We start from the raw sequence: 18535 nt of genomic DNA, 5'->3' as shown, positions 1-18535 counted from the left end.
TTTATGGTTTCCTTTGCTGTGCAAAAGATTTTAAGTTTCATTAGGTCCCATTTTTTTATTTTTGTTTTTATTTTCATTAGGAGGTGGGTCAAAAAAGATCTTGCTGTGATTTATGTCAAAGAGTGTTCTTCCTATGTTTTTCTCTAAGACTTTTATGGTGTCCGGACTTACATTTTGGTCTTTAATCCACTTTATTTTTGTGTATGGTGTTAGGGAGTGTTCTACTTTCATTCTTTTACATGGAGTTGTCCAGTTTTCCCAGCACCACTTATGGAAGAGGCTGTCTTTTCTCCACTGTATGTTCTTGCCTCCTTTGTCATAAATTAGTTGACCATATGTGTATGGGTTGATCTCTGGGCTTTCTATCCTGTACCACTGATCAATATTTCTGTTTTTGAGCCAGTACCATACTGTCTTGATTACTGTAGCTTTGTAGCATAGTCCAAAATCAAGGAACCTGATTCCTCCAGCTCCGTTTTTCTTTCTCAAGATTGCTTTGGCTATTTGGGGTCTTTTGTGTTTCCATACAAATTGTAAAATTTTCTGTTCTAGTTCTGTGAAAAATGCCATTGGTAGTTTGATAGGGATTGCGTTGAATCTGTAGATTGCTTTGGGTAGTATAGTCATTTTCACAATATTGATTCTTCCAATCCAAGAACATGGTATATCTCTCCATCTGTTTGTATCATCTTTAATTTCTTTCATCAGTGTCTTATAGTTTTCTGCATACAGGTCTTTTGTCTCCTTAGGTAGGTTTATTCCTAAGTATTTTATTCTTTCTGTTGTGTTGGTAAATGGGATTGTTTCCTTAATTTCTCTTTATGATGTTTCAGAAAGATCTTGTTCTTAGCATATGGGAATGCCAGAGATTTCTGTGCATTAATTTTGTATCCTGCAACCTTACCAAATTCATTGATTAGTTCTAGTAGTTTTTTGGTGGCATCTTTAGGATTTTCTGTGTATAGTATCATGTCATCTGCAAACAGTGACAGTTTTGCTTCATTTCCAGTTTGTATTCCTTTTATTTCTTTTTCTTCTCGGATTGCCATGGCTATGATTTCCAAAACTATGTTGAATAAGAGTGGAGAGAGTGGATATCCTTGTCTTGTTCCTGAATTTAGTGGAAATGCTTTCGGTTTTTCACCATTGAGAATGATGTTTGCTGTGGGTTTGTCGTATATGGCCTTTATTATGTTGAGGTAGTTTCCCTCTGTGCCCATTTTCTGGAGTGTTCTTATTATAAATGGGTGTTGAATTTTGTCAAAAGCTTTTTCTGCATCTATTGAGATGATCATATGGTTTTTATTCCTTAATTTGTTAATATGGTGTATCATATTGATTTATTTGTATATATAAAAGAATCCTTGCATCCGTAGGATAAATCCCACGTGATCATGGTGTATGATGCTTCTAACGTGTTGTTGGATTCTGTTTGCTAGTATTTTGTTCAGGATTTTTGCATCTATGTTCATCAGTGATATTGGTCTGTAGTTTTCTTTTTTTTGTGATATCTTTCTCTGGCTTTGGTATCAGGGTGTTGGTGGCCTCATAGAATTAATTTGGGAGTGTTCTTCCCTCTTCTGTTTTTTGGAAGAGATTGAGAAGGATGGGTGTTAGCTCTTCTCTAAACGTTTAATAGAATTCACCTGTGAAGCCATCTGATCCTGGACTTTTGTTTGTTGGAAGGTTTTTAATTGCAGTTTCAATTTCATTACTTGTGATAGGTCTGTTTATATTGTCTAATTCTTCCTGGTTCAGTCTTGGAAAATTGTACCTTTCCAAGAATTTGTCCATTTCTTTGTGGTTGTCCATTTTATTGACATATAGTTGTTTGTAGTAGTCTCCTATAATCCTTTTATTTCTGCAGTGTCAGTTGTGATTTCTCCTTTTTCATTTCTAATTTTGTTGATTTGCGTCCTCTTGCTTTTTTTCTTGATCAGTCTGGCTAAAGGTTTATCAATTTTATCCTCTCAAAGAACCAACTTTTAGTTTTATTGATCTTTGCTGTTGTTTTCTTCATTTCTATTTCATGTGTTTCTGCTCTGATCTTTATGATTTTCTTCCTTCTACTAAATTTGGGTTTTCTTTGTTCTTCCTTCTCTAGTTCCTTTAGGTGTAAGGTAGATTGTTTATTTGAGATTTTTCTTGTTTCTTGAGGTGAGATTGAATTGCTCTAAACTTCCCTCTTAGAACTGCTTTTGTTGCATCCCATAGGTTTTGGGTTGTCATGTTTTCATTGTCATTTGTTTGTATGTATTTTTTGATTTCTTCAGTGATCTCTTGGTTATTTAGTAGCGCACTGTTTTGCCTCCATGTATTTGTGTTTTTTCCAGGTTTTTTTCTGTAACTGATTTCTAATCTCATGGCATTGTGATCAGAAAAGATGCTTGGTACGATTTCAATTTTCTTAAATTTTCTGAGGATTGATTTTTGGCCCCGGATGTGATCTATCCTGGAGAATGTTCCATGTGCACTTGAGAAGAAAGTGTATTCTTCCACTTTCAGGTGCAATGTCCTGTAAATGTCAACTAAGTCTATGTGGTCTATTGTGTCATTTAAAGCTTGTGTTTCCATATTTAGTTTCTGTTTGGATGATCTGCTCATTGGGGAAAGTGGGGTGTTAAAAGTCCCCTACTACTATTGTGTTACTTTCGATTTCCCCTTTTATAGTTGTTAGCATTTGCCTTATGTATTGAGGTGCTCCTATGTTGGATGTATATGTATTTATAATTGTTATATCTTCTTCTTGGATTGATCCCTTGATCATTATGTAGTGTCCTTCCTTATCTATTGTAACAGTCTCTATTTTAAAGTCTATTTTATCTGATCCAAATATTGCTACTCCAGCTTTCTTTTGATTTCCATTTTCATGGAATATCTTTTTCCATCCCCTCACTTTCAGTCTGTATGTGTCCCTAAGTCTGAAGTGGGTCTCTCGTAGACAGCATTTATATGGGTCTTGTTTTTGTATCACTTCAGCCAGTCTGTGTCTTCTGGTTGGAGCATTCAATCCATTTACATTCAAGCTTATTATTGATATTTATGTTCCTATTACCATTTTCTTAATTGTTTTGGGTTTGTTTTTGAGGGTCTTTTTCTTCTTTTGTGTTTCCCACTTAGAGCAGATCCTTTAGTAGTTGTTGTAAAGCTGGTTTGGTGGTACTGAATTCTCTTATCATTTGCTTTTCTGTAAAGCTTTTGATTTCTCTGTTGAATCTGAATGAGATCCTTGCTGGGTAGAGTAATCTTGGTTGTAGGTTTTTCTCTTTCATCACTTTAAGTATATCCTGCCACTCCCTTCTGGCTTGCAGAGTTTCCGCTGAAAAATCAGCTCATAACCTTATGGGGATTCATTTGTATGTTATTCATTGCTTTTCCCTTGCTGCTTTTAATATTTTTTCTTTGAATTTAATTTTTGTTCGTTTAATTAATATGTGATTTGTATGTGTATGTTTTTCCTCAGGTTTATCCTGTATGGGACTCTCTGTGCTTCCTGGACTTGGGTGACTATTTCCTTTCCCATGTTAGGGAGGTTTTCCACTATAATCTCTTTGACTCTTTTTCTCGGACCCTTTCTTTTTCTCTTCTTCTTCTGGGACCTCTATAATTCAAATGTTGGTGTATTTAGTGTTGTCCCAGAGGTCTCTTCAATTCTTTTCATTCTTTTTTCTTTATTCTGCTCCTTGGCAGTTATTTCCACTGTTCTGTCTCCCAGCTCACTTATTCGTTCTTCTGCCTCAGTTATTCTGTTATTGATTCCTTCTAGTTATTTTTCATTTCAGTTATTGTGTTGTTCATCTCTGTTTGTTCTTTATTTCTTCTAGATCTTTGTTAAACATTTCTTGTATTTTTCGATGTGTGCCTCTGTTCTATTTCTGAGATTCTGGATCATCTTTACTATCATTACTCTGAATTCTTTTTCGGGTAGGTTGCCTATTTCCTCTTCATTTATGTGGTCTTATAGGTTTTTACCTTGCTCCTTCATTTGTGACATATCTTTGGTCGTCTCTCTCTTTTTTTTTTTTTTTGGATGGGTGGGATTGTGTTCCTGTATTCCTGGTTGTTTGGCTGGAGGCTTCCAGCACTGGAGTTTGGAAGCTGTTGGGTAGAGCTGGGTCTTGGTGCCGAGATGAGGACCTCCGGGGCACCTCACTCTGATGAATATTCCCTGGGGTCTGAGGTTCTCTGTTAGTCCAGTGATTCGGGCTCAGAGCTCCCACTGCAGAAGCTCAGGCCTGACCCCCAGCTTGTGAATCAAGATCCTGCAAGCTGAGCAGGGCGTGGGGAAAAAAAAGAAAAAGAAAAAAAGGAGCAGAACAATAACAAAGAGTAAAAAATAAAATAAGATTAGAAAACTAACAGATATGTTAGAAAAAATAAAAAAATAAAAATGTAGAGGAAACAACAACCAGAAGGTAAAACAGAACCACAATAGCGAAAAAGAGGAAAAAAAGAAAAAGCCAGAAAAGGCCTTGGCTGTGGGTGGCGGGGCTTAGGCAGGGACGGAGTTAGGTGGTTCGCAGGGCCTATGCTTAGGACCCACAGGGCCGGAAAAGGCCCTGGGGGGTGGGGCTTAGGCTCACTGCAGCAGGCGGGTCCCAGGAGTGCCTCTGGCCTTGGAAGGTCGAGGACCAGGTCTGGGACCCCAGCAGGCTCCCTGGACCTGAGTGGGTGGGGGGAATGCTAGGTGCCTTCCCCCTGATCCTCTGATCCTGCACAGCCCCTCCCAATCTGCCTCTCTTCTTCTCCCCTTGCTTCCCTCCTATGCCCCTAGGAGCCATGCATCCTGGAGGGGCCCTCAGTGGGTGGAGGACCCAGTCCGGGAACCCAGCAGGCTTCCCAGGGCCCGATTGGGCATGGGAAATGCTGGGCGTGCTCCCCCCAATCCTCCGAGCCCCTGAGCGTCTCTCCAGGTGAGGGAACCCCTCCCCTCTCCCAGCCACAACTCAGGAACACCGGTCTTGTCAACCCTCCATTTCTCCTCCCCCCTCGCTCCCCACCACATCCTACTCGGTTGCTCTGGGGTTCCACCTGTCTCATTGGGCGTCATCATCTGACAGGTGCCCTAGTTGTCACTACCATTTATTGAGAAATATTTACCAGATTCTGTCCCAGGTACTTTAGTCGTCTCAATGTTTAAAAAAAAATAATAATGGAATATAGGTAGTAATAGCTCAGTTTTATGGGTGATGCCACTGAGGAGGACACTGCCTGTGTCATGTGGAAAATGACAGTTAGGAGTGGTATCACTGGACAGATATTGGACAGTTGTACTTTATATTTTAGTCAACGTGGACATTTGTTCTTTCACGGACCCTTCTGCTTGTTGTACATGCAGAACCCAGAACTTTGTGACTCTTAACGCTACTCTCTCAACAAACATTCTTCTCTCCCTCCTTCCCACCCTACCTTCCTTCCTTTTTCAACATTTATTAAGTGCCTGTTATGGGTCAGGCCCTGTGCCAGGTACTGGAAATACCGTGGTGATGCAGAATGGTTGAATTCTTGTTTTCAGTGTATAAGGTACTATGCAGTGAGTGCATGGAGAATACAAGTATAAATAAGCAGGTTCTGTTTCCAAGGAAATCACAGTCAAGTGGGGAGACAACACATAAACCCTATAAAACATAGCAAGTGAAATGGTGGAGCTATTTGGAGAATGTCATAAAATCACTTGAGAATCATTTTGGGGTAGTGTGGGTGCACCTTGCAAGAGAAGACAACATGAACAAAGGTGATGGAGGGAGAACCAGCAAGAAGAGCACACTGCAAGCAGTTTATTGAAAACCGGTTAATGATGTAGCGGACGAGGATGGAGTGGAACTCAGAGATCTAGCGTAGAAGACTTGGGATGCCATGGCAAAGAGTCTTTGACACATTTCAGCAGGGAAGTGATGTTAGAAAGATCATCCTTGGAGGATATGTAGAGGGGAGATTTGAAGACTATGAGACGGATGTAGGGACATAAGTTTGGAGGCTGCGGCAGTACTCCAGGTGAAAGACCGTAAAATCTTGAACCAGAGTGGTAAGAGTAGAGAAGGAAGTAGAAAGGGGAGACTGGAGAACCATTTTAAAGGTAGAATCACAGACCTTGGTAAATGATTAGATGTGGAAATGACTGAGACAAAGGCAGCTTTCAGAGAAGACTAATCCCTCATTAGAGCATCTTGTAGAGAAGACAGTGTTTTTTACATGATCATCTGTGTTGAGGACCTTTTGCCAGTTTCTACTGTTAGCTCTCACCTTCCTGAGAGTCTGAAGCAGCCCAGCCTATTAACAAAAACAGAACAAGTTCCTCCAAATACATAAATCCACCTCCAAAACCATTGATGAATAAGAGAGACTTTATCTTTCCTTTTGCTTGTTTGTTGTTGTTTCTTTTATATCTCTTACATTTATTCAGTGCTCATGATTTCTCCGGTGATGGTTTTCAGAAATTTACATGAATTAACTGATTTGTTCTGACAGTGACCCTATGAAGTAGGTGATGGTTTATTTCCATTTTCACAGCTGAAGCAACCGAGGCACAAAGTGATTACGTGATTTGCACGAGACCCCCTGGTTAGTAGTGGCAGTTGGGCCTTGAACTCAAGCTTTCCACTTTCAAAACTAATCATTACAGTCATTTATAAATGGAATCATTTTCTTAATTTCTTCTTCAGATTGTTCATTGCTGGTGTATGGAAACACAACTGATTTTTGTTTGTTGATCTTGTGCCCTGAAACCTTGCTGAATTTGTTGATTAGCTCTAGCAGTTTTTTCATGGATTCTTGTGGGCTGCTGCTCCAGAATTTTGTTAAGATATTTTTTCTTTCCAAATTCCACTGCTGTTGACTTAATCTAGAATATCCAAGACCTTAAAAAACTATCTTTTGCATTTAAAAAATGCTGCATAAAATTTACCTTTAATTATTTTACTTATGTTGTCTGGCTCAGAGCTTTTGTATATTAAAAGAGAAAAAACTTAAAAATGAAGAAAATCTCTAGTAACATTTTCAAGTGCTTAAGGAAATAATGTTAAAGGCAAATGATAAGATCATCAATTAAGACCACCAAAAGCTTCTGTGGATTGATTTGTTTCTGTTGGAGAATTAAATGTAGTTAAAGCAATATCAGTTACTGTGATCAAATGACCCTCATCCAATTAAGTAATTTAGGTAGCCCAATCATCCTAGCAAATTGTGGCTGCTCAAATCTGTTCCTGATTTGATAGAAATGTGGCTGTTTAACTTCCTTTCATATTAAAAAAAAAAAGAAACTTGTTCCTCTCTCCTTTGCTAATATATGGTTCCTTGAAAGTTAGAGTTGACTTCATTTCCCAAACAGGTCTTCTGCCCTGTCCCAATTCTGTTCTGAGTTTTAAAGTTAATTTTCTTTCATTTTTATCATTCGCTCTTAAGATATGTTGAATTTTATTGGCTGTTAATGTAAGATGCTGAGAGCACATTCTTTTCCCACCATTTTAGTGTCTGAGCTAGACCAGGGCTTCTTACTATTGCATCCTTGACCTTGGCCCCTTGGTTATGATGAATGGACACCAAACGGAGCCTATCACAGCATCTCAGAACACAAAGAGACCTTGGAGGTCATTTTCTGGTGAGAAATTGTAATCCTCGCTCCATACTCCTAGTTTCAGGATTCCAATGTGTCTTGTAAACGTTGACTCATGGTGCAGTTCTTATTATCAGTGTCAAAATAGAAAAATGGAGACATTCATATCCAAGTTAACAGAGAGGAATAAATAACAACTAATTACTTATCTTCAGAGACAGTGTTCTGGCTCCTAGATTCTCAAAGACAGAGGGAAGAAAAAAGCATAAAGCCCAAATCACAGTTAGGGAGAAGGCTTAGGAATCTGGCATCATATCTTTTCTAAAGATATATCACTGAACTCACGACCATTTGATCTCATGTCCAGTGCACTAAGTTCCCTCTGATAGCATCATGGTTTAGCCCTTTATCCATGAACTCGTACGTAGAAGCAGCCAAGTTGCAATGTCCTAACATCCCTTACAGCTTTGTACTGACACTGTGGCCTGTGACTCCTCCAGTATTTCACATGTATTTTATATTAGCTTATGATTACCTCTGCAGTTTCATTTCTTTATACTTAATAAACTTTAATATTTAAAAAAATTTTATTGAAGTATAGTTGATCTACAATGTTGTTAATCTTTGCTGTACAGCAAAGTGACTCTGTTGTACATATATATATTCTTTTTCATATTCTTTTCCATTATGGTTTATCATAGGATATCGAATATAGTTCCTTATGCTATACAATAGGACGTTGTTGTTTATCCATTCTGTATATAATAGTTTGCATCTGCTAATCCCAAGCTCCCAATCCCTCCCTCCCCCACCCCTCCGCCCCCTTGGCAACCACAAGTCTGTTCTCTGTATGGGTCTGTTTCTGTTTCGTAGATAAGTTCACTTGTATCATATTTTAGATTCCAAATGTAAGTGATATCATATGGTATTTGTCTTTCTTTTTCTGACTTACTTCACTTAGTATGATAATCTCTAGGTCCACCTGCAAATGGCATTATTTCATTCTTTTTATGGCTGAGTAATATTCCATTGTATGTATGTACTACATCTTCTTTATCCATTCATCTGTTGATGGACAATTAGGCTGTTTCCATGTCTTGGCTATTGTGAATAGTGGTGCTATGAACATAGGGGTGCATGTATCTTGTTGAATTATAGTTTTGTCTGGATATATGCCCAGAAGTGGGATTGCTGAATCATATGATAACTCTATTTTTAGTTTTTAAGAAACCTCCGTACTGTTTTCCATAGTGACTGCACCTGTTCACATTCCCACCAACAATATAGGAGGGTTCCCTTTTCTCCACATCCCCTCTAGCATTTGTTATTTGTAGACGTTTTAGTGATCACCATTCTGACTGGTGTGAGGTGGTACCTCACTGTAGATTTGATTTTCATTTCTCTGATAATTAGTGATGTTGAGCATCTTTTCATGAATTCACACCAGTTTTAAGGAGCTGCCTCTGGGGTGTGGTTCTCCATAGTATGACTGTATCTGGAAACACGTACTTTGGAACCTAATGATACTGCGCTCAGAGAATTGGGGACTGAAAGTTTTATTTTTTCAAGAAACAGTAGAAATAAAACAAAATTTGTAATTGAAGTAGTCTTTGTTACTTTAGAAAGAGAGAGACAGAGACATAGTGCTAGTCCAACTAGTATCTGGTTGGTTAAAATGGAAGCATTTCCTTGGGATTTGGGAAAGAAAAAGACTAATTGGTAATTGTGATGGTTAATTTTATGTGTCAACTTGGCCAGGCCACAGTACCCAGATATTTGGTCAACCAGTGGTCTGGATGTTGCTGTGAATATATGTTTTAGATGAGATTAATATTTAAATCAGTAGACTTTGAGTAAAGCAGATTACCCTCCATAATGTGGGCAGACCTCACCCAATCAGCTGAAGGTCTTTAGAGAAGAATGACTGACCTTCCCCAAGGAAGAGGGAATTCTACCAGCAGACTACCTTTGACCTTGAGCTGCCACATCAACTCTTCTTTGGGTTTCTGGCCTGCCTGCTCTGCAGTGTTTGGACTTGCCAGCCCGCATGTTCATGTGAGCCAATTCTTGAAGTCTCTGTCTGTATCTATATCTCTGTATACATGTATACATGTATAAATATTCATACACACATATCCTATTGCTTCTGTTTCCCTTAAGAACCCTAATACAGTAACTAGGTCTAAAATGACATCTCTCATCACTTTGTGTGATTTTCTTTTCGTAACTCTTGTTTTAAAACTTTTGACATGTTCAGCAGGCCCTCACACCATTGTGAGGTAGGAGAGCAGGGTGATCACCACACCATATAGGAAAGTTTTTTCCCTGCTGGATTATAGAGGAACTCTAAGCTGCATCACTGAAAGTTTCCCCTTCCTGCCAGAAGTTAGCATGGAGAAGCAGGGGAAAAAAATGGAGATGAGAATTCTACCTGCAGTCCAACTACAGGAGCTTCCAGTTTGAGAGACGCTACGGCAGAGCAATGACTGGCCCCGAATCGGCAGCTGAGCCCTCTGTTATTCAACTTTCCCGAATGAACACCAGCTCCTGCTGAAGCAAGGATGCCTCCAGAGGCCCCGTGTAGCATCTCTCTTTTCCTTCTCCATTAACTGTCTTGCCAGCCCCTCTCGTACATGGGGTCTGCCCCATGCTCTTTGTCTCGCCACCCTGAACTTTCCTTTATTCTGTTATGGTCCTGCTAAAAGACTGGAGATAATGTAATCAAAACATTTATCAAACCTTACTGTATGTCAGCTTCTGTTCTAAGTGCTTTATATGTCTGAGGCCATTAAATCCTTATAGGACCCCTATGAGAAAAGTACTATTATTGTCCCCATTTTACAGAACTTTAGAAACCCCTATGAGAAAAGTACTATTATTGTCCCCATTTTACAGAACTTTAGAAACTTTAGGAATTTGAAGAAGTTCCTAAAGTTTGGTTCCTAAACGGAACCAAAGGGTTCCATTTGAACCAAAGTAGTCTGAGTCTAGAGCTTAGGTGGTTCAGGTCTACATATGACAATTAATGTTGAGGTATAAATAAAAGATACTAGCTTATGAGTTGTCCCCTGAAATCTTATCCGGATTTTATGATGATGTGCAGGGGATAAGTTACATGGGATTTCCAGATAGAATGAGACCAGGGAATGTATCCAAGAGGGACTCAGGTCTTTCACAGTAACCCTCCAAAGTATCTTCCTTTACTCTTTCCACTGTTTTTTTTTGAAATAAGTGATTTCTTTCATCTGCTGCATAACAACTCTTTCTAGCTTCCGAATTGCTTACAGCAAATCTAGGATTTCAGAATTAGGAATGCCAACAAAAAACAGGCACTTGACATCTGCCTCTACAAGGCTTAAGTCACTAGCCACTGCAGCCATGGACCTGCAGCGCACCCTGAATGGAGTTCAGGGTGGAGATTAGGAATGAGGCACTCTGTGCTGTGGGAAAAAAAGGCAGAACAAGCCTTCAGATGGTTGGATATTTTCAGGAGAAGATTTTATGAGCCCAATTCTTACATCTCTTCATACCTAGAAAAGCACTAAAATCATTAATGGTGACATCTGCGCCTCATGACTAACAGCAGGCGTCTGCTGAAATGTGTGCTTGAATGCACACACCTTTACTAAAATCACATACTGACCTCTGCCCTGCATCTGCGGAGCAGTTTCTCAGGGCTGTCTGAAATGCTGTCTCCCGGGCTACAGTCCTCATTTTGCCCCCAAATAAAACTTAACTCACAACACTCACATGGTACCTTTTTTTTTTTATTCCCCCAGTGAACAGGAAGCATTTTATTGCTAGCTAGATAACAATTTGCTAGCAGTCATTTAGAGTATTTCTATGGTTTCTGTCAGCCCTGTTGGACTCACAGAAGAAAGCAGAGACTTTAACTTGTCAGTTACCCAGGAAGCACACTGAGGTTTGAAGAGTTTTATCCTGAAATTAATAATGCCCAGCCCTCATATTGCAAAGAACACCTCTGAAGCTAGAGAGGTGAGGTAATGTGCATAGAAGCACGTTACTGTTGATATTTACATGTAATCCTAAAGGTTGAATAGGAATTAATAAAGTGGAGAAAAGTAGAGAGAAGGTTCCAGGGAGGAGCAAGGAGATGGGGTGTGATGAAAGCACCTGGAGCTGGAGGTGCGGTGAGTTTTGGGGATGGTACAGAAGACAGGGGCAAGAAGATGATACACTGTTACGTGATGACGCGACACTTTACTCTGAAAATTCAAGGCAGCTGCTGAAGGATTTTGAGCGATACCTTTGGGGAAGACTAGTCTAGCGACAGTTTGGAAAATGGATTAATGGCAGGACAAGGTGAGATAAGAGAACAGAGTGGATGTCAGTTTGTCTGTTTGATATCCCTTCCCCACTGTTTTGGTATCTTTGTCTTTTTGTCTGAGATTTTCTCCTTTCATCTGCTTTTTGGTGAAACTTCCATTTACCATCCTTTGCCCCTTCTCTAGAGTCAGAAAGATGCATACATTTCCTAGGCATGTGCTGGCATTATGTCCTTCCTTGGGTGCTTTGATCTGTCGAAGAATAGGCGTCTGATTCAAGTAAGGCCAATCGGATGCTGGGGTTAGATTTTTAAATATGCTGTGGAAGACAGAAGTATGTTTTTCTTTTGGGGTTCCTAAACAGAAGTGATATTTGGGTATGCTCTTGGCCATTATATTAGTTTCCTAGAGTTGCCATAAGAAAGTCCCACAAACTGGGTGTCTTTTTAAAAAAATTTTTATTGGACTATAGTTGATTAACTATGTTGCATTAATTTCAGGTGTACAGCAAAGTGATTCAGTGATATATCTATATATATATCTATATATATAAAATACATATATATATTCTTTTTGAGATTCTTTTCCATTATAGGTTATTACAAGATACTGAGTATAGTTCCTTGTGCTATAAGTAGGTCCTCATTGATTATCTATTTAAACTGGGTGTCTTGTAACAAAAGAAATGTACTTCCTCACAGATCTGGAAGGTAGAAGTCTAAAACCAAGCTGTCGGCGGGTCTGTGTTGTCTCTGAAGGCTCTAGGGGAGCATTAGGCAGTCCTAGCTTTCTTCGTGTGTAGATGCAGCATTCCGTCTCAGCCTCCGCTGTCCCACAGCTGTCTTACTGTGTGTCTCTGGGCCCAAATGTCCCTCTTTTTATAAGGACATCAGTCACTGACTTAAGGCCCACCCTAATCTAGTATGACCTCACCTTAACTTGACTACATTGTCAGTGATCCTACTTCCAGCTAAGGTGGAGGTTCCAGGTGGATATGAGTTTTGTGTGGTGGCAGGTGGAGGCAGGGCACTGTTGAGCTCAGTGCAGCTGTACTCCCTGCTGCCTGGGCAGACCTGCTGCAGTAGGACAGAGAAGTCCACAGCACTCGGTGAAACAGAGATGACAGGTGGAGCGAGTATTAGCAGGAAAGGAGCCCTAGTTTCTGGTCACTAAGTGCCCTGTAGTTGTACTGGGTTCCGTAGTTGCTCTTTCGATTTTAGGGGCCACCTGACCTTTCCTTCCTTCCAGAAAATTTCCTCCCTCCACCTTTTGTATGTTTGTTTGTTTTTGCACTTGGGCCAGATTGAATTAGGTTTCTATCCCTTCCTACTAAAACGTTGCTGATAAATACAGAAATTATTGCAGCATTCCAGGCAGAGAGAGAAGCAGATCCGAGCCTTGGCAGTGATAGAGGAATTCAGAAGGTGGGGCTTGCATTCTGTTTAAATGTTAGGATTAAAGGAGAGGAGTTAGTCTGTGACGATCCTTGAGATGATCGGGTAGGCCACTCTCTGAAAAAGAAAAGAAGTACGAAAATGCATGAAATTTGCCCTTTACAAGCTTTTCTAGAATACTATTATTTATAAGCCTTCTGCTGACTTTGCTTTCTTGAAGGCAAGGAACATATTCATTTTTGTATCTGCATTGCTTAATATAATATACTGGGCACGTGGTGGGTGTGCCCTAATGTTTATTCCATTAAGTATAAAGATTGAGAGCTTGAAAGGCAAAACCTCTCTCCAGCCAGTTGGACATATGACGCATGTTCTCCAGCCTGAACATGTTTGTATCAAATCTCAGTGCCCTGTAACGGCCCCATGGTGTGTAGAGGTTTGCGGGCCAGAGGTCACTGGAATCGTATTCATATGACAGTCACCAAACCATTGGAAGGAGAAAGAAAAAAATAAATTCATAGTGTCATCAGTGGGGAGGCGGAACATATTTTAAATGTGGTAACATAAAGTGAAAGATATGTTCTTCTCAGCCGCATAGCACAGGGAGATCAGCTCGGTGCTTTGTGACCACCTAGAGGGGTGGGATAGGGAGGGTGGGAGGGAGACGCAAGAGGGAGGAGATATGGGGATATATGTATACATATAGCTGATTCACTGTGTTTTAAAGCAGAAACTAACACACCATTGTAAAGCAATTATACTCCAATAAAGATGTTAAAAAAAAAAGATCTTGGGACAAACAGTTTAAGTATTTTGATTCCCCCTGCCCCCATTTCTTTCTTTGAGGTGTACAATGATACAAACTCCTTGAGGCAAAAATCAAGTTTTACAGCTGCTGATAGCAACTCGTATCCCCATTACATATGATAGGGGCTCAAGAAATGCTTGCTGAAAATACCTGTTTGGAAGTTATGGTAATATGGGGAAGATGCTGAGGTATCTCTTTAGTAAGGAATCAATAATATATGAGTATAAGGCTTAAATGTTTATATTTCAGTGTGAACATCTCAAGAAGTACATTTGGAATTCATAAAACCCTGAGAGACAATTTGGAACAAATGCATGTAATGATAAAGGAATATATTTGTGGTGACTTGATCAGCAGGTTGAAATGTGGTTTTATTTGTATTTCTTGAGGGTGGTGGTAGAATTGCTGATGGACACTAGGAGCTTTGTATTGACTTGTGAAGTCAGTGACTACATTTGGCGGCCTGAAGAACAGATTTTTGGATTTAAACCTCCACTCACAGTGCAGGGAAGTGTGTTTGCTATTTGTTTTTGCACAACATGCTTGTAAAGGATTTAAAAAGAGAGTATCAGTAGGCCAACAGATGAACGACTCTTTCCATCTGATTTGGCCATAAAGAAAATAAAATAGCTGTAGGACATAAAATCCAGCAGTTGTTTCACTGACTCTGACAACCTTTTATACTTTGTGAAAAATCATGTGAGGTGAAATTAAAACTCGTGCCTGTATCATATCACCTTCTTTGAACACATCATCTTGCAATTACTTGTCCCTTCTTTAAGCCAGAAAGCACGTTTATGAAAGCGAAATATATGTGTGTGTATGTGTGTGTGTGTATATATATATATATATATATATACACATATATATATAAAAAATATATATTTAAGTACACTTTTTTGGAATATCATGCATCTAACAGGATTTGAGAGCCTAAATACTTCCTGTGGTTAATTCCATAAGCTTGCTTTGAGTAATACCCCACTCTCACCCTACCTTTTAAACATCTTTCACAGGCCTTAGCTATTTTTCCTTCTCACTTTTTCTAGCATATGAAAGTTTAAACTTTTTGTTGAGTCTTTTTAATCATTTCCTTAATGTTACAAATAATGAGCTAGGTAAGATAAGGAATTCTGTGTGCAGCACTTTGGAAGACAAAATGACTTCTTGCAACAAAATCACTCAAGTGCTTCCAGTTACATAAGTGACTCTCAGGGAGTCTGGCATTTAATGAGAGACATTAGCTTTCCAGGCCAATAAGTACCATTTAAGGAAAGTGTTGTAGTGATTTGCCATGCAATAAAGGAGAGTAATGCCTTGTAGTTTTACAGTTCCTTTCTTCCAAAGAACTTACAATGCTTTTATATAGATCATTTCCTTTGTCCTAAAAACAGTTCCTGGATACTGTTCTGTATTAATATTGTTCCCTAGGTGCCCCAAGTAATTCATTCAGTGAGTGATTATTTGAGCTCCTACTATGTGCCAGGCTGTTACTGGGTTTACAGAGCAGTATAAAGCTTCATGCATATCTCTGGGTAGCAATCTTTTGAGCAGAGAGATCTGAGCAATTATTAGAACAGAGAATGTGGCTAACAGCTATAATAGGGGTGGATGCAAATGCCATGGTATCTCAGAGAACAGAGTAATGAACTCTGGAGAAGAGGCTCGAAAGCTTTTAGAGAAGAGCAAGGTTGAACAAGGTTTCAACAGTACAACAAAATAAGCATGGAAATCTCTCCTCTCTAACTTATTTTCCAGGTGGAGACATTCTGTATGCTCAAGTTACTGCCAGAGCTATGAAAAATGGCTTAGTGGGTGGGGAGAATTTGGGGAGGAAGACCAGAGAGTATCAGAATAACTTGAGGACCTTTTTTTGTGTGTGTGTGTTAACGCGGGCCTCTCACTGCTGTGGCCTCTCCCGTTGCGGAGCACAGGCTCCAGACGTGGAGACTCAGCGGCCATGGCTCACGGGCCCAGCCGCTCCGTGGCACGTGGGATCTTCCCGGACCGGGGCACAAACCCGGGTCCCCTGCATCAGCAGGCGGACTCCCAACCACTGCGCCACCAGGGAAGCCCACTTGAGGACCCTTGAGGAAAAAATTATACACATGTCCCAGAGATTCTGCTGTTCCCTACACTCCCTTTTGTGAGCCGTTGTTAATGATGCGACTGTGTGCCAGTTAGTTCATTCATGCTGTGCAGGAACATATCAATAGCTTCCACGCTAGGGAGCTATTTCGTCAATTGGAAGAATGAGCTTTATATGAAGTATATTATTTATGAAATACTATTCCTAAATTATTTGCTCTGTTAGGCATATCTATTATGAATGGCAAATCTAAGGAAAATCCAGATCCAAAGAAAAGATATTATGTAAGTGAAAAAGAAGCTATTCTTTCTTAACTGAGCAGTAAATATTGCTAAGTGGAGTGGACCTGCTTCCTCCGCCATGGCGAGGGAGCTAGCTGCTGGTTGTACTTATCTTCCCTGAAGACAGAACCGGTTGGCTGTGCAACTGGTTGGACCCAGTCAGTAAGCATTTAAGAACTATGAGAGAAGCTGTTGAGGGAAGTTATAGATTTTCTATCGTTTCTGTGATAGCTCCGGTCTAGGAGAAATCTTTCTTAGAGATGAGGGATGATATAGGGGGAAAGTCCCTGGGTGAGCAGTCAGGAAACCTAGATGCTGAAACCCGGCTCTGAAGCTAGATGCCCCTGTCATTTAACCATTCAGAGGTTCATATTCTTCATCTATAAAATGGTTTGGATTAAATGACACTTCACTTCCTTCCAGCTGTGATATTTTATAATTATGCAATTATATTTATGAATGATATGAACCTTTTCACAAGCCTTTTGCGTTGGAATATTCCTTTGCTAGTGGAGTCCCCTCTTTTTCTTAACATGTTTCCCCCTCCCCACTTCCTCTGCCTGGGAAATTATTGTACATCCTTCAAGGCTCAGGGACAAATTAAAGAACTGATATATTTTTAGTGCCATCTGTGTGTCAGGTATGGCAGTAAATAGGGTGACCAGATGTTCAGGTTTTTATCTCTTGCCCTGGTATAATTTTTAATAGTACCTTCTCATACTTTCAGAAGTGTCGTGGTTTACATAATGATTTATGTGAGGATAAAGTTTTTACAGTGTTACTTAATTTCATCCTCACAGCAGTTCTGTAGGGTGGAGATTATCACCCCCTCTTTCCACATGAGAAGAACTATAATTTAGAGAATGTTAAGGAATGTGTTCAAAGTCTCACTGCTTATAAGTGGTAGAGTAATTCCATCCTGGTGTTCTGACTTTGGATGTTTTTACTGCACCTTGATACCCAGATCATGTCATTTTTTGTAGAAAACCATTGCAGACTCTGCTTTCGCCTGGAGACCTCTCAGTTTGTTTTTACTGCTGAAAAATCACGTGGTATACATAAACATGTACATGTCGGATGCATCTCTCAATGGACTCTGTTCCATCCTAAAAACAAAGGCCCTGTCTTACTTATTACTGAGACAGGCTGGGACCTGGGACCTGGAACCCTTTGCTGCAGTGCTTGCACCTGGTCAAACGTCTCCTCAAGCAACAAAATACAAAGAAACTATGAGGGACTAAAAGTAACTGTGTGTATGCACCCGTTGGGGCAAATTGTGGGCAACAGGATACAAAAAGACCAAAACCCCAACTGCCACTTCTGAAGAGCCGGGAGCAAAACTAGGGTACTAGGCATGGTCCCTGCACATAGCACCACCAGGGGGGTGGGCAGACCACCTAAGCTACCCCTCCGGCCTGACCCGTGGACATACCCCTGCCCTCACCCCAGATAAGGAACCCGCTTGTTTTCCCCACCCCCACCCCTCAGGGAGTGAGCAGGGGAAACTGTTACTTGTTTTCGCTCTGCACTGCTGCAGCAGGGGCCACAATTAAGCCTTGCCTGAATTTCTTGTCTGGCTTCCTATCTATTTCTGTTGATTAAGGAACGCCGAGAAACCTGGTCGCAACATTAGCACATCAGCAATGTTTAGCCCACTTTGCCTGCATCCGTGTTTTTATGCACCCGTGCTGTATTTATTAGAGCTCTTGCTGACAAGGGATCAGAGGACCCCCTTTCCAGTTTGGGCTCCCCTGTATGTTAGCTTCTTTGACTTTGAGCAAGTGTTGCTTTTTCTGAGCCAGACCCTACTAACTTTCAGCGGTTGCGAGGACCAGGGCAGGTAATGTCTGATAATAAAAAGAACTAACATTTTATAGAGTGCTTCTCTTTGTGCAGCACCACACTACATCCTTTAGAAGATGATCTCATCTCGTCTTCAAGAGAGCGTCTGTGTCAGAGACTCTGTTAGGTCTAAAAATGCTAACTACCCTACCTGTAGTTACAAAACTAGGAAGTAGCAGATGAAAGCAGGCTTCAGACCCGCGTGTCTGCAGATGCCTTTTCATCTGGGAATTCAGGGTCCAAAGACAAGGTAGTAGAAATAGGTGAAGGAGTCTTGGGGATT

General features: G+C 40.3%; 1 long non-coding RNA gene across 3 annotated transcripts in view; it reads left to right on the top strand.

Moving 5' to 3' along the window:
* LOC307194741 overlaps positions 1-18535 on the top strand; it is a 566811-nt gene that overhangs the window by 196438 nt on the left and 351838 nt on the right. The gene's annotated exons all lie outside the window — the stretch shown is intronic.

This window comes from Stenella coeruleoalba (genome assembly GCF_951394435.1).
Source record: "Stenella coeruleoalba genome assembly, chromosome: 11".
NCBI classification, from domain to species: domain Eukaryota; kingdom Metazoa; phylum Chordata; class Mammalia; order Artiodactyla; family Delphinidae; genus Stenella; species Stenella coeruleoalba.
This window is presented reverse-complemented; position numbering and strand designations above follow the sequence as displayed.